This window comes from Lissotriton vulgaris, chromosome 1_1, assembly GCF_964263255.1.
Source record: "Lissotriton vulgaris chromosome 1_1, aLisVul1.2, whole genome shotgun sequence".
Taxonomy (NCBI): Eukaryota; Metazoa; Chordata; class Amphibia; order Caudata; family Salamandridae; genus Lissotriton; species Lissotriton vulgaris.
The window spans coordinates 1,558,614,148-1,558,627,359 of NC_141685.1; the positions used below are offsets into that span (position 1 = coordinate 1,558,614,148).

The 13,212-nt window shown below is 45.7% G+C and overlaps 1 non-coding gene across 1 annotated transcript; it reads right to left on the reverse strand.

Annotated features, from left to right (window-relative positions):
* Window positions 1–917: 917 nt before the first annotated feature.
* Window positions 918–1,051, reverse strand: LOC147750806 (small nucleolar RNA SNORA69). Its single transcript, XR_015300142.1, has one exon. It is a non-coding gene; the product is annotated as a small nucleolar RNA SNORA69 (small nucleolar RNA).
* Between the last annotated feature and the right edge of the window lie 12,161 nt (window positions 1,052–13,212).

Below are 13,212 nucleotides of genomic sequence, written 5' to 3' on the forward strand. Positions count from 1 at the left end.
TTTACCCAATGCCACTTGTTGTTGCCTATTTGCTAGAAAGGATTGAAGATTAAGTGCAGTATACTCTATCCACAGTTTCTGTAACCGGTCAACAAGTTTTGTGGTTGAACCTATCGAACTCAGCTGAGAGGTCCAATAAAAACAAACCAGCCGCTCCTCCACTATCAAGCATTTCTCGGATTTCCTCTGTGGCTAACACCAACGCAGATTTAGTACTATGGTTTTTCATGAACCCAAATTGGGCGTCACCCAACAAACAGTTTTCTTCAATATATTCAGATAGCTATTCATTACTTTTTCCACCAATTTACCGGCAAAGGGAAGTCTGTACCAGAACAACTATCGTCCTATCTCCAGAGTATTGAGATTGTCATTTTTAGGAAGAGGCAGATTTCCTGTGCACTGGGAAAGCACCCTCAGAGAACATTATATTGAAAATGTGCACAAGATGCTGGCCACTTGTGCTGGAATCATATGCATTATTTTTGGAGGACAAGGGTCTTCCAGAGCACCAGATTCAATTAATGGAATAAAATTCCTAAACTGTTCTTCAGATGGCACCTTAAAAAGCATGCTCTATTCGGTTTCCTAGATTTGAAAGACTTGAAACAATACACCACACAGTTAAACAAAACCTAAACAGGGTCACCGTTGCATAACCTAGGTTTTCATCTTTATTTGTAGCTCCACAAGTACATCTCATCTTGTCAGTCCAGCATCCTCTACCCAAAGTTCAAACTCAAAAAACCCGATCGTTCAACGACTTACTTAAGCGTTGAGTCACCGTTCAACCAAGCTGACAACCAAATCAGTCACATTGACAAATGTAATCTTCAGCAACATAATCTGAAAATCTACCGCCTCGCTTTACTTAAACCATTTAAATATACAAAACAAGTTAAGATCGTGTCAGGAATTTCTGTAGATGTTAAAAACGAAAGATTTCATCTATGTACAAATGAAATCAGAAAAATGTTTTAACAACTTTACTCTCAGCAGGAATAATGGCAACGCTACCACAAGATGAAGCGCTGTAATTGCAACCTGCTTTTGTGCTAAAATACATACGACAATAACAGTGCAAACAGATGCATTTAAGGGTCTTCTGTAATGTTAAAGCTAATATTTTCTAAAAACTTGAAGCGAGGTCTCCTCATTTTTTGAGTCTCAGCAACCTGCCCCCCCCTACCTTTGATTCTATGTTGCTATGTTAGTGGTCGGAGTCGGACTTCTTGGTGGAACAGCCTGTAATTAGTCACAGACTCGGGCTCTGTTCTAAGGTACATTCCTGTCTTTGCTGCTTCCTCAGAGAACAGCAATCTCCTCGAGTCTGCAATGTGTGTCTTCGGAAGTTCGAAGCTTCCCGCCTGCCTGCAGCCTCTACCCCACCCCTTCTCAACTCGTCATAGGGCAGGTACCACCCCCTGTGACGAATTGGGAAAGGGTGGGGTTACCATCATCTCCACTCCTTGACTGACGTGGATCCCCGGTGCTACAGGGCTTCAACCTGAAGCGCCCGGGGCAAATTCTATCCACACGTCATCAGGGGGTGGAGACTGGAGCTCGAGTGTATGTATTTGCCGAGCTGATGACCTCACAGGCCTCAGGGCTGTGAGCTCTTCCGCCGGCAAATACATTAGACTGAAGCTCCCGGGCCCGCCCTCAGGCAGAAAGTTAAGGAATGTATCGGACTCGCTGGCAGTGTCAGCACATCGACAGCCCTGCTTCCAAGAAACGTGTGTAAATTATTTTTATAATAATAGATTTACAGAGTTTTTTTTTACTTTAGCAATGCCGACGCTGGGGGGATGAAAACAAAGGGGGCGGAGCCCCGACGCCCTTTATCAGAAACCGCCCCTGCCCTCACCCCTCCCTCCCAAGGGGGGTTTGGGGGGTGGAATCCGACCACAGGGAGGTCCCCCCCGGTGATTTGGGAGGGGCTGTGGGGGGGTAGAGGCAGGAGCAGTGGCCATTTTAGGTCTTGGGCTTTTTCTAGTAGGCAGCCCAAAAGTAGCCCAAGCATTAATGCTTTGGGCTCCTGCTCCCAGCCTCCATTTTAGGTTTGGTGACCTGGTGGCTGGGAGCTTAGGCAGGAATTTTTTCCCTCCCTTCTTTCCAATTTTTTATTGTCAGTGTTTTTTCCCCCCTTTTAGTCAGTAAGGGCTTTTTTCTTTAATTCTTTCTATATTTTTTCAGTAAGTTATTAGCTTGGTTGGCTTCGTTGGAACAGGGGAGCAGGGTTTCTTCGCTGCATTCTGTCGCTTGGAGCAGGTGCCGTGCAGGGTCTATTTGTTTTTTGGCAGTTTTGGCAGAGGTTTGTTGATTAATGGGTAAGTTGTGTTATCAACAGGGAAAGGATAGGTTAGTCGTTTTTAGTTCGGATTACACGTTTTGGGGGATTGACAGATGTGAAGGGGCAGGCATGGGAATTGGTGAATGGAGGGCTTGTATTTATAGGTTATAATGGTTGATATGGTAATGTAATGTTTTTGTAATGTTTAAAATGTTGTATTGCATGAGTGGGGGCGGGGACATGAAATTTTCAGGGAGGGGTTAGGGATGTTACGTATTTAGTGAGGCTTAGTTTTGGAAGGCTTTTTGCCGAGGTTTATTTAATATGTGATGCGCACCTGTTCCAATAAAAGTGGCCTTTTCCACATATTCCTTGTCGTGGTCTGCTTCACCCCCCCACATCCCTCCCTCTCAAGCACACTTCTTTATCCTTCAGTAGTACTACTTCTGCGGCATCACTCAGGCATTTACCGTTCCGTTCTAACAAAACAAAAAGAAAACAGCTGTGCCCCTGCACTTCCTGACTAGAGATCTGTACTGATTCTTTCTAGTCGCCAAAGTTTTCCCATTTCAGCCCTGAAGATTCGCAGCTTGTTCCCTGCGATGAAACACGTGTTGGCTTATGAATTGGAACTATAAACAGAAGTGTCCATACTAAGAACGAACTTTGTTTCTACTGATATTACCCTTACCCAGGATTATGAACTTATTCTCGGAGATTAACTACATGTTTGGATTTGTTTAAAAACAATATTTGTCAATTTTAAACACTAATATCACAGTCACTACCTGTCATCACATAAATGTTTAAGTGCAGGGGCACAGCTGTTTTCTATAGTTTAAGTTGATCAGCCTTCTGGTCCACTTTTTTGAGCGGTTCAGAGGTACTACCGCTCGCCTCATTGCCTTAACCTATCACATATTCAGAATGATACTCTGCGGTTACTCAGGAAGTGCGCCCACTTAATTCTGGAAGCCAAAAGACCTCTTAGCTGTTTTTTGTCTAACAAAACAAAAACCCCATAATATGGGCAATTAAGCGACTGGCCCTGTGCTTTTCTGAGGGACGAAGCTCCTTCAGTAACAAGGACATTTTTAATGCAAGTTTAACAAGCCTGCTGTCTTCATTACCATCATGGCGGCACTTACGCAGTTATTCCACTGGATGGTGCCAGATGACATGTTTTCTCTTTCACTAGCGTACATTTTCGTATAACTTAAAAACAGGTGCTTATTGCATCTGACAGAAACGAAAAGTACGTCCAGAGGGCCCTGCATTGCTTTGGCCTCAGGCATCGGTAAAACCTCTAACAATCTTTCTTAGGTTACAGGAGAGTCACCCAACGAGGTGGAGAAAATGGATGGTGCCGAGTCACAAACACACTGAGGGGTATTTTTGAGGGAAACAACGGTCCTTGCTACTGTACACTTGCATTGTGTGGACTGCATTTTAGGCTCACCCCTCTTTCCAAAATTGACGTTTTTATCCCCTGCTTATCGTGCACCTTTCTTAACAGCTCTGCAGCTCTTTGGGACTGCTGTGGACGGATGAAATTCTCGAGTGGCAGCAGGTTCGGCGCACCCCTGTGAGAATGGAGTGCTCTGGACTCTGTGGCTGCCACACCCGCTGATATGCCGCCAAGTACCCGTTGTGCAGTTAACTCATGCATAACATGTTGATCTGAAATTGTGTGGGTGCCAAATCCACCTTTATTTGGGAAACTACACCTGTTGTTTCTAAAGTAATGGTTACTGGACGAAATCTATCGGGGAGAGTTTGGAGGATGGGCATACTTTGAGACGAAGGGATTTCAAGCCTCTATGAATAATTCAAGGGGACACTTCAAACAGTGTCGATGGAGCACTCCTCAACCTGCTTTCCCTCCTCATAATGCTAGGGCCCTCATTTAAAGGGATTTGGGGTACGGCAACGCAGCAAGTTTCCTTGCTGCACAGCCCTGCGACAAAGTGAAAGGGCAGGAATGCAATGTATTTATCCAAGATGGTGCATTCCTGTCCTTCCACTTGCTCTAGCGCCGCTTCGACAGCTTAGCGCCAACGTAAGCACTTTTGCACGCTGGTGCAAGGGGGCCTGTGTTGTCAGCAAGATTGTTTTTGTGCAGGAAGGGCCAACTTCCTGCACAAAAACAATCATAAGAAGCGTTTCCCTCTTTCTATGCATGCCACAGAATGCAGCACAAATAGAAAGAGGAAAAAATAAAGATATTTCTCCTTGTTACGCCTCACTGAGTTGTGGGTATTTGGCTCTTCCCAGGTTAACATCATGTAGTAAATCTGGAGCAGCATCAAAATCTATGGGGTGGCATGGGAAAACCCACCATAATGCCCATAGAACGCCTCAATAGCGCAGAGTAAGGCAACGCAATGCTTTTTACTGTCTTGTCTTTCTCCATATCTATGATGTGCATAATGCCTTTGAGTGGCCTCATAGATATGATGTTGTAATCTGTACTGCCAGAGTGTCACAAAAAGTGATGTTATGTTAAATTATTTATAAAGAGCAGCGAATACCCGAGGGTGCCTTGGCGCTGAGGCAGAAGCGGTGAGAGGGGTGTAAGTGAAATCATTGATTAAATAGCCAGGTTTTCAGCAGTCTTCTAAACTGAGACAGAGAGGGAGCTGATCTGAGATTGAGTGGGAGGAGATTCCAAGCTGTCGCAGCTCTAACCACAATGCTGCTGCCACCCCATTTAGATTTTTTTAATCTGATAGAGTTTGCTCTGAAAGAGCCTGCTGATCTTACATTTCTTGAGGGAGTGTACCAAGCTATGGTTTTCTTGAGAAACCAGGGTCCTGGATCATGGAGAGCCATATAGGTCAGGCAAAAGGCTTTAAATTTGATGCTGTTTTTGACTCTCAGCCTAATGGAGATCCTTAAGAGCAGGGGAAACTGAAAAATGCCTAGGTACATCCAGAAGGAGCCTGGCCACCGAATTCTGAAGGACCTGCAACTTATTTAGATAATGAGCTTGAAGGTTGATGTAGAGGCTGTTACAATAATCAATTTTAGTTAAAACAAGAGTGGAAATGACTGACTTCCTGACTGACATAGGCAAAAATATTAAGATTTTTTTGAGAATTCTTAGGATGTTGTATGAGGAAGACACCACTGCGTTAATTTGGTTTCACAAGAGTAAGTGGTCATCAATCATGACACCCAAACTCTTGGCTTTCCTGGTGGGTGCAGGAAGGGGGCCCATCTCTCTAGGCCAACTCTGGGCAGACCAAAGGTTAGGGTTGTTGCAGAGTAAAATCACTTTAGTCTTTCCAGCATTAAGCTTAAGATGGTGTCGGTTCATCCAACCATTGATGCCTTTCATGCAGTCATGTGTGCGGGCACCAGTGTCGTTGGCACCCTGGGAGGCTGATAATACCATTTGCGTATTGTCCGCATATGAGGTAAGGGAAAACCCGAAGCATTCGACCAGGGGGGCTAGGTCTGTGACGTGACTGTGACGTATAAGTCAAAAAGAGTCAGGCTGAGCGAGGATCCCTGTGGAACCTCACAGGGCAGGCAACATCGGCTTGAAGAGAAGGCATCTAAATTAATTGTGTTTTCCCTGTTTGACAGGAAGGATAAAAGTAATTTCAGGGCAAGATTTTTTGTTGTGCCCTTTACTTCCAGATGGTGTATCAGGATGGAATGATCCACTGTGTCAAACACCGCGGATAAGTCCAGCAGGATGAGGGCTGCTGATCCCCCATTGTCTAAAATTAATTTGAGCTCATTGGTTGCCTTAGTTAGAGCAGTCTCTGTGCTATGTTCGGATCTGAATCTGAACTGAGTGGGATCCAAGCAGTTGGAATTCTTGATGAACTGATTTAGTTGCATGTTCATTACCTTCTCTACAACTTTGGTGAGAAAGGGAGCCTGGAAATGGGTCAGTAATTAGATGGGTCCTCTGGATATAAGTTGGCTTTTTTCAGTAGAGGCAGGATGGAGGCTCGTTTCCATTGAAAAGGAAATTAACCAGTTCTAAACATATTATTAAATATGACTGAGAGATGGGTATCAATGATGTCAGGGACTAGCTTTATAATGGAAGGTGGACATGGGTCTTCTGGAGAGCCTGACTTGGTAGTTAAGATAAGGTCTTTTATCAACGCCAAGGATACAGATGAGAAACACTCAAAACATTTACTAGACAAATCCGTGTCAAAAGCTAAGTCAATTTGTCTTGACCGGTGACTGACAAAGAGTTATCCTGAGGAGCAAATGAGTAAAATATTTTGTTGATTTTACCCCTGAGATGTGAAGCAATGACATCGCAGAAGGACTGCTGAACCCAGTATCTTTTTGTTCTGGTTGTTTAGTTAGCTTATTAATATCTTGATAAAGGTAGCTGAGTTTTTGGATGAATCAATTTGCGAGAAAAGTATGCTGCTTTTTCTGTGACTAATAGAGCTTTGTATTTGGTTAAAGAGTGTTTGTACATTGCTCTCTCCTGTATATCGTATTTGGCTCTTTATTTTCTCTCTTGACGTATACAACCTTGTTTTTCTATTCTGAAAGCCTCTGTGAACCAAGAGGCGTATGGTCGAGTTCTGCTAGGGCCACCTCTATTCATTGGGGCAAGTTGGGAGAAGGCAGAGTTGAGCCAGGAGGAATAAGTATCTGTTGCAAGTTCAGGGTATAAAGTGAAGTTCCGGTGGCCCAGGGTGCTCATAAATAAGCCCTGTAGCCCTAATTTACAGGGATTTAGTGTAAGGCAATGCAGTAAGTAGTCTTGCTGCGCTGCCCTACACCAAAGTGAAAGGGCAGGAATGCACTGTATTTATGCAATACGGTGCATACCTGTCCTTTCTTCCTGCGCTGGCACCATTTTGGCTGCCTAGCACCAACGCAGGCACCCTATGGTGCAAGGGTGCCTGTGTTGTCTGCAGGATTGCTTTTGTGCAGGAAGGGTCACTGTTAGACATAGCATATCTTGACGTGATTACCCCTGACTTTTTGCCTCTGCCTCCTTTGCAATCTAGATGCTTTGGCTACTTTGCCACTGCTGATCAGTGTCAAAGTACAAGTGTTCCCTATGTAAAATGTAATGGTAATTGGTTGGCCATGATTGGTATTTTTGCCGTACTAGTAAAGTCCCTAGTGATGTGCACTTTGTGTGCCAGGGCTAGTAATGCAAAGGCGTGCAGAGAAGGGAACTCAGGTCTGCAGTGTAGGGCCTGCGCGCAGTTTGCTAAGTTAGCATGTTGTCCTGACAAGTGCAACCACTTGTCAGGCCTGACTTTCTCTTTTGCATACACATGGGGCACCCCTGTGGTAGGTCCCGGGTAATCCCTGGGTGGGTGCAGTGTAAGTAAAAGGCAGGACATATACTAGTGTGTGTTATGTCCTGACAGTGAAAAACACTCTATTGTGTTTTCCACTGCTGAAAGGCCACCCTGCCCATAGGACAGAATGGGGGAGGCTGGGTGTTGTGTTTGGTAGCCTAGTTTCCTGCAAATTTATAATGGAGAGGTGATGTTTAGAATGTATTAACTTACAGTGTCATAACACATCTTTCTGTAAAGGTGGTTTTGTCATTGTGTGTTCAGAAACCACTCTTTTTAAAAGGTGGACGAGTTTTGTGCTTTAAGCATTTCTGTGTGTTTTTGCTAAAATGTGGATTGACTGTCTGGATCTGGAAGGTAAGAGGAGCTGGTAGAGGTCTTAAACCAGGGAGGGGGTTGAGTGCACCAGGCTGCCCTGCATCTGGAGAGTAGGGGGAGGAGAAGCCCGGGAGGTGAAAAGGCCTGGGCTGGTGCTATAAACCAATTGACCGTCTCCTGCTGAGTGATTAAGGATCCAGACCCCAAGTATCAAAGAGAGAAAGGTGACACTGGGAGGGAGACACCCAGAACTGATTTAGGGAGGGGTCAGTGACCCCTGAGCACAAACGAACTTCAAAGACATTAAGGGGTATAACTATGAGTGCTGAAACCCCTGAACATGGGAATGAAACAGAGGTGGATTGAGACTGAAAAGGCTTGGACCCATTCTGTGGTCAAGAGGAGCATCTGCTAAAGAAGTAGCAACTGAAGAGACTGCTGTCGAAAGACCAATCCTTGCTTTGTGATCTGGGGCTGTTCTAACCAAGGGAGAGCCTCTTGGGACTGTGCTTGGAGGCACTTGGTCCCTCCGCTTGAAGAAGACTGTGCTTTGTGCTGTGTCTTGTAACCCCAAGGGCCCAAGGTGAGCTGGCTCCTTGTTTGGAAACACAGGAACATAAAAGTTTCCGGAGAAGTCCCAAGCAACGTGGTGTGCACGTGCTTTTGCAGCTTGAGACCCTGAGAAGTTGTGCCTTATGATCAGCCTGGAAATGGGTCAGTAATTAGATGGGTCCTCTGGATATAAGTTGGCTTTTTTCAGTAGAGGCAGGATGGAGGCTCGTTTCCATTGAAAAGGAAATTAACCAGTTCTAAACATATTATTAAATATGACTGAGAGATGGGTATCAATGATGTCAGGGACTAGCTTTATAATGGAAGGTGGACATGGGTCTTCTGGAGAGCCTGACTTGGTAGTTAAGATAAGGTCTTTTATCAACGCCGAGGATACAGATGAGAAACACTCAAAACATTTACTAGACAAATCCGTGTCAAAAGCTAAGTCAATTTGTCTTGACCGTTGACTGACAAAGAGTTATCCTGAGGGGCAAATGAGTAAAATATTTTGTTGATTTTACCCCTGAGATGTGAAGCAATGACATCGCAGAAGGACTGCTGAACCCAGTATCTTTTTGTTCTGGTTGTTTAGTTAGCTTATTAATATCTTGATAAAGGTAGCTGAGTTTTTGGATGAATCAATTTGCGAGGAAAAGTATGCTGCTTTTTCTGTGACTAATAGAGCTTTGTATTTGGTTAAAGAGTGTTTGTACATTTCTCTCTCCTGTATATCGTATTTGGCTCTTTATTTTCTCTCTTGACGTATACAACCTTGTTTTTCTATTCTGAGAGCCTCTGTGAACCAAGAGGCGTATGGTCGAGTTCTGCTAGGGCCACCTCTATTCATTGGGGCAAGTTGGGAGAAGGCAGAGTTGAGCCAGGAGGAATAAGTATCTGTTGCAAGTTCAGGGTAAAAAGTGAAGTTCCGGTGGCCCAGGGTGCTCATAAATAAGCCCTGTAGCCCTAATTTACAGGGATTTAGTGTAAGGCAATGCAGTAAGTAGTCTTGCTGCGCTGCCCTACACCAAAGTGAAAGGGCAGGAATGCACTGTATTTATGCAATACGGTGCATACCTGTCCTTTCTTCCTGCGCTGGCACCATTTTGGCTGCCTAGCACCAACGCAGGCACCCTATGGTGCAAGGGTGCCTGTGTTGTCTGCAGGATTGCTTTTGTGCAGGAAGGGTCACTGTTAGACATAGCATATCTTGACGTAATTACCCCTGACTTTTTGCCTCTGCCTCCTTTGCAATCTAGATGCTTTGGCTACTTTGCCACTGCTGATCAGTGTCAAAGTACAAGTGTTCCCTATGTAAAATGTAATGGTAATTGGTTGGCCATGATTGGTATTTTTGCCGTACTAGTAAAGTCCCTAGTGATGTGCACTTTGTGTGCCAGGGATAGTAATGCAAAGGCGTGCAGAGAAGGGAACTCAGGTCTGCAATGTAGGGCCTGCGCGCAGTTTGCTAAGTTAGCATGTTGTCCTGACAACTGCAACCACTTGTCAGGCCTGACTTTCTCTTTTGCATACACATGGGGCACCCCTGTGGTAGGTCCCGGGTAATCCCTGGGTGGGTGCAGTGTAAGTAAAAGGCAGGACATATACTAGTGTGTGTTATGTCCTGACAGTGAAAAACACTCTATTGTGTTTTCCACTGCTGAAAGGCCACCCTGCCCATAGGACAGAATGGGGGAGGCTGGGTGTTGTATTTGGTAGCCTAGTTTCCTGCAAGTTTATAATGGAGAGGTGATGTTTAGAATGTATTAACTTACAGTATCATAACACATCTTTCTGTAAAGGTGGTTTTGTCATTGTGTGTTCAGAAACCACTCTTTTAAAAAGGTGGACGAGTTTTGTGCTTTAAGCATTTCTGTGTGTCTTTGCTAAAATGTGGATTGACTGTCTGGATCTGGAAGGTAAGAGGAGCTGGTAGAGGTCTTAAACCAGGGAGGGGGTTGAGTGCACCAGGCTGCCCTGCATCTGGAGAGTAGGGGGAGGAGAAGCCCGGGAGGTGAAAAGGCCTGGGCTGGTGCTATAAACCAATTGACCATCTCCTGCTGAGTGATTAAGGATCCAGACCCCAAGTATCAAAGAGAGAAAGGTGACACTGGGAGGGAGACACCCAGAACTGATTTAGGGAGGGGTCAGTGACCCCTGAGCACAAACGAACTTCAAAGACATTAAGGGGTATAACTATGAGTGCTGAAACCCCTGAACATGGGAATGAAACAGAGGTGGATTGAGACTGAAAAGGCTTGGACCCATTCTGTGGTCAAGAGGAGCATCTGCTAAAGAAGGAGCAACTGAAGAGACTGCTGTCGAAAGACCAATCCTTGCTTTGTGATCTGGGGCTGTTCTAACCAAGGGAGAGCCTCTTGGGACTGTGCTTGGAGGCACTTCGTCCATCCGCTTGAAGAAGACTGTGCTTTGTGCTGTGTCTTGTAACCCCAAGGGCCCAAGGTGAGCTGGCTCCTTGTTTGGAAACACAGGAACATAAAAGTTTCCGGAGAAGTCCCAAGCAACGTGGTGTGCACGTGCTTTTGCAGCTTGAGACCCTGAGAAGTTGTGCCTTATGATCAGGGGCACGCAGGAGTAAGCTGAGTCTTGGACACGCAGGGTGCGTTTCGTGGTGCAGCCAGAGCATTGGTGTGGAGCGCCTGGTCATCGTGTGCACCGGGAGAAGAGGTGAGACTCAGACTCGCAGAGTGAGTGGCGTGGTGCAGGCGAGGGCATTGGTGTGGAACGCCTGGTCATCGTGTGCACCGGGAGAAGAGGTGAGACTCGGACGCACAGAGTGTGTGTTGTGGTGCAGCCATGGCGTTGGTGAAGATCGCCTGGACATTGTGTGTACCGGGAGAAGAGGAGATACTCAGACGCACAGGGTGCGTGTTGAGGTGCAACCTGAGGCGCTGGTGAGGAATGCCTGGGTAGTGTGTACACTGAATTCGAAGTAAATCTCCACAGTGCCGAGGGTGAGTCTTGGTGTTCACTGAGACCGCTGGAAGGAGGGCCAAGTCATTGGGCCATCGGACTAAAACAGCAGCGGCCCAGACTGGCAGCCCCGGAGGAGCTGAGCTGCCCGCCCTAGCTCGCCGTACCCCGTGACGGAGTTCTGGATCAAGGCCTAAGTTGCTGAAGTAGGAGAGGAGAATGGGGTCGCATCCCCCCAGGTAATGTGGATCACCACCTCGGGTTGGGGTGCGAGCCCGGAGGGACACTCTCTCGGACTCATGCTTCTGTCAGCTGGGTGAGCCTGTTGCTTCAGCTCTGATCTAGGCCCGTGCTGGCCCATGGAGGGGCAGTACTGGGGCCGGAGTTAGAAGCAGTACTTTTGTGTCATCATTGATCCATATTGGGGGCACTGTTAACGGAGCACCTAAACTGTCGTATTACACTTTGCATTATTGCTGCTTTCGAACTATCCAACTGTCGTATGATGCTTGACCTCATTTGTGCCTGATGAACTACATGCTTGGAGCGCTACGCACTGCATTATTTTTCCCTTGCAGAGCACATGATTGTAACGTGGCGCATTGCATTATTTCTTCATCGCACAGTTACTGAGTATAACGTGGTGCAGTGCATTATTTCTTCATTGCACAGTACATGATTGTAGCATGATGCATTGCTTTGTTTCTTCCTGGTACAGGGCATGCTGGGAATGATAAGCATTGCATTATTCCTTCTATTGCAAAGTACATGACTGTGGCACTACGTATGGAATTGTTTCTCTGTTGCACAGTACAAGAGAATATCGTTACGCATTGCAGTATGTCTTTCTTTTGCAACATGAGTGATTCTAGCAATACGACTTGCCTAACCTTTTAGAAACAGTTAGAAGTGAGTTAAACTGTTGGTTAGAAGCAGTGGTTGGGATTAGAACCTACCAACCCACCGGAAGGAATATTACCCATTCTTATATGTTGATTTTGTATTGTGTGGTCATATCGTATATCTGCTTATATAAAGCTTATACTCATTTTATAAAACCTTGTGTGGGGTCTATTTATGGTGCCATCATTGGGTTGCTGTGAGTGTGGTTGCACATATTGTACACTGGTGCCATGGAGATAAGCCTGGCTGCTCCTGTCAAGCTACTAATGGGGGTGAGCAGCGTTATCTCAGATGGTGTCCTTGCTTAGCCTAATGTTGAAATGAGGGGTCGGGAACTCCCGCCTCCAGCATTTGGTGGCGGCGCTGACGGATAAGCACCCCCACTTCCAACTGGCACCTTCCTGCACAGCTCCACAGAAACAATCCTGGGGGGCATTTTCCTCTTTCTACATTTGCTGAAGATTGCAGAACACATAGTAAGAGGAAAAACCGAGGAAAAATAAAGATATTTCTCCTTGTTACGCTTCATCTTGGGAGGCCTGAGGATTTTGCGCTTCCCCAGGGTTACATGATCTTGTAAATTTAGAGAAGCATCAAAATCCATGGTTATTGCATGAAAGTACCCACTGCATACTTAATGTAACGAATATAAAACTATTTTTAAATCCCTCACTGCAACCACTATCTCTGCCCTGATTGGTCAGAGTTAAGTGGAAAAGCCAGGATGCTTTGATGAGGTGATAAGCAGCCCTGTGTATGAAGAGGCATTCTGACAGGAGAGGGTTCTGCTTCAAAGGAATGCCGTAGCAAGGGAGAGGGGTCGTAAATTATGATCTTCAAAAGAAGGAGGAGACAGGCAGAAAAACCAGTTTAATTTACGCCCATACCCTCTAAACCCAGCCAGATGGTAAA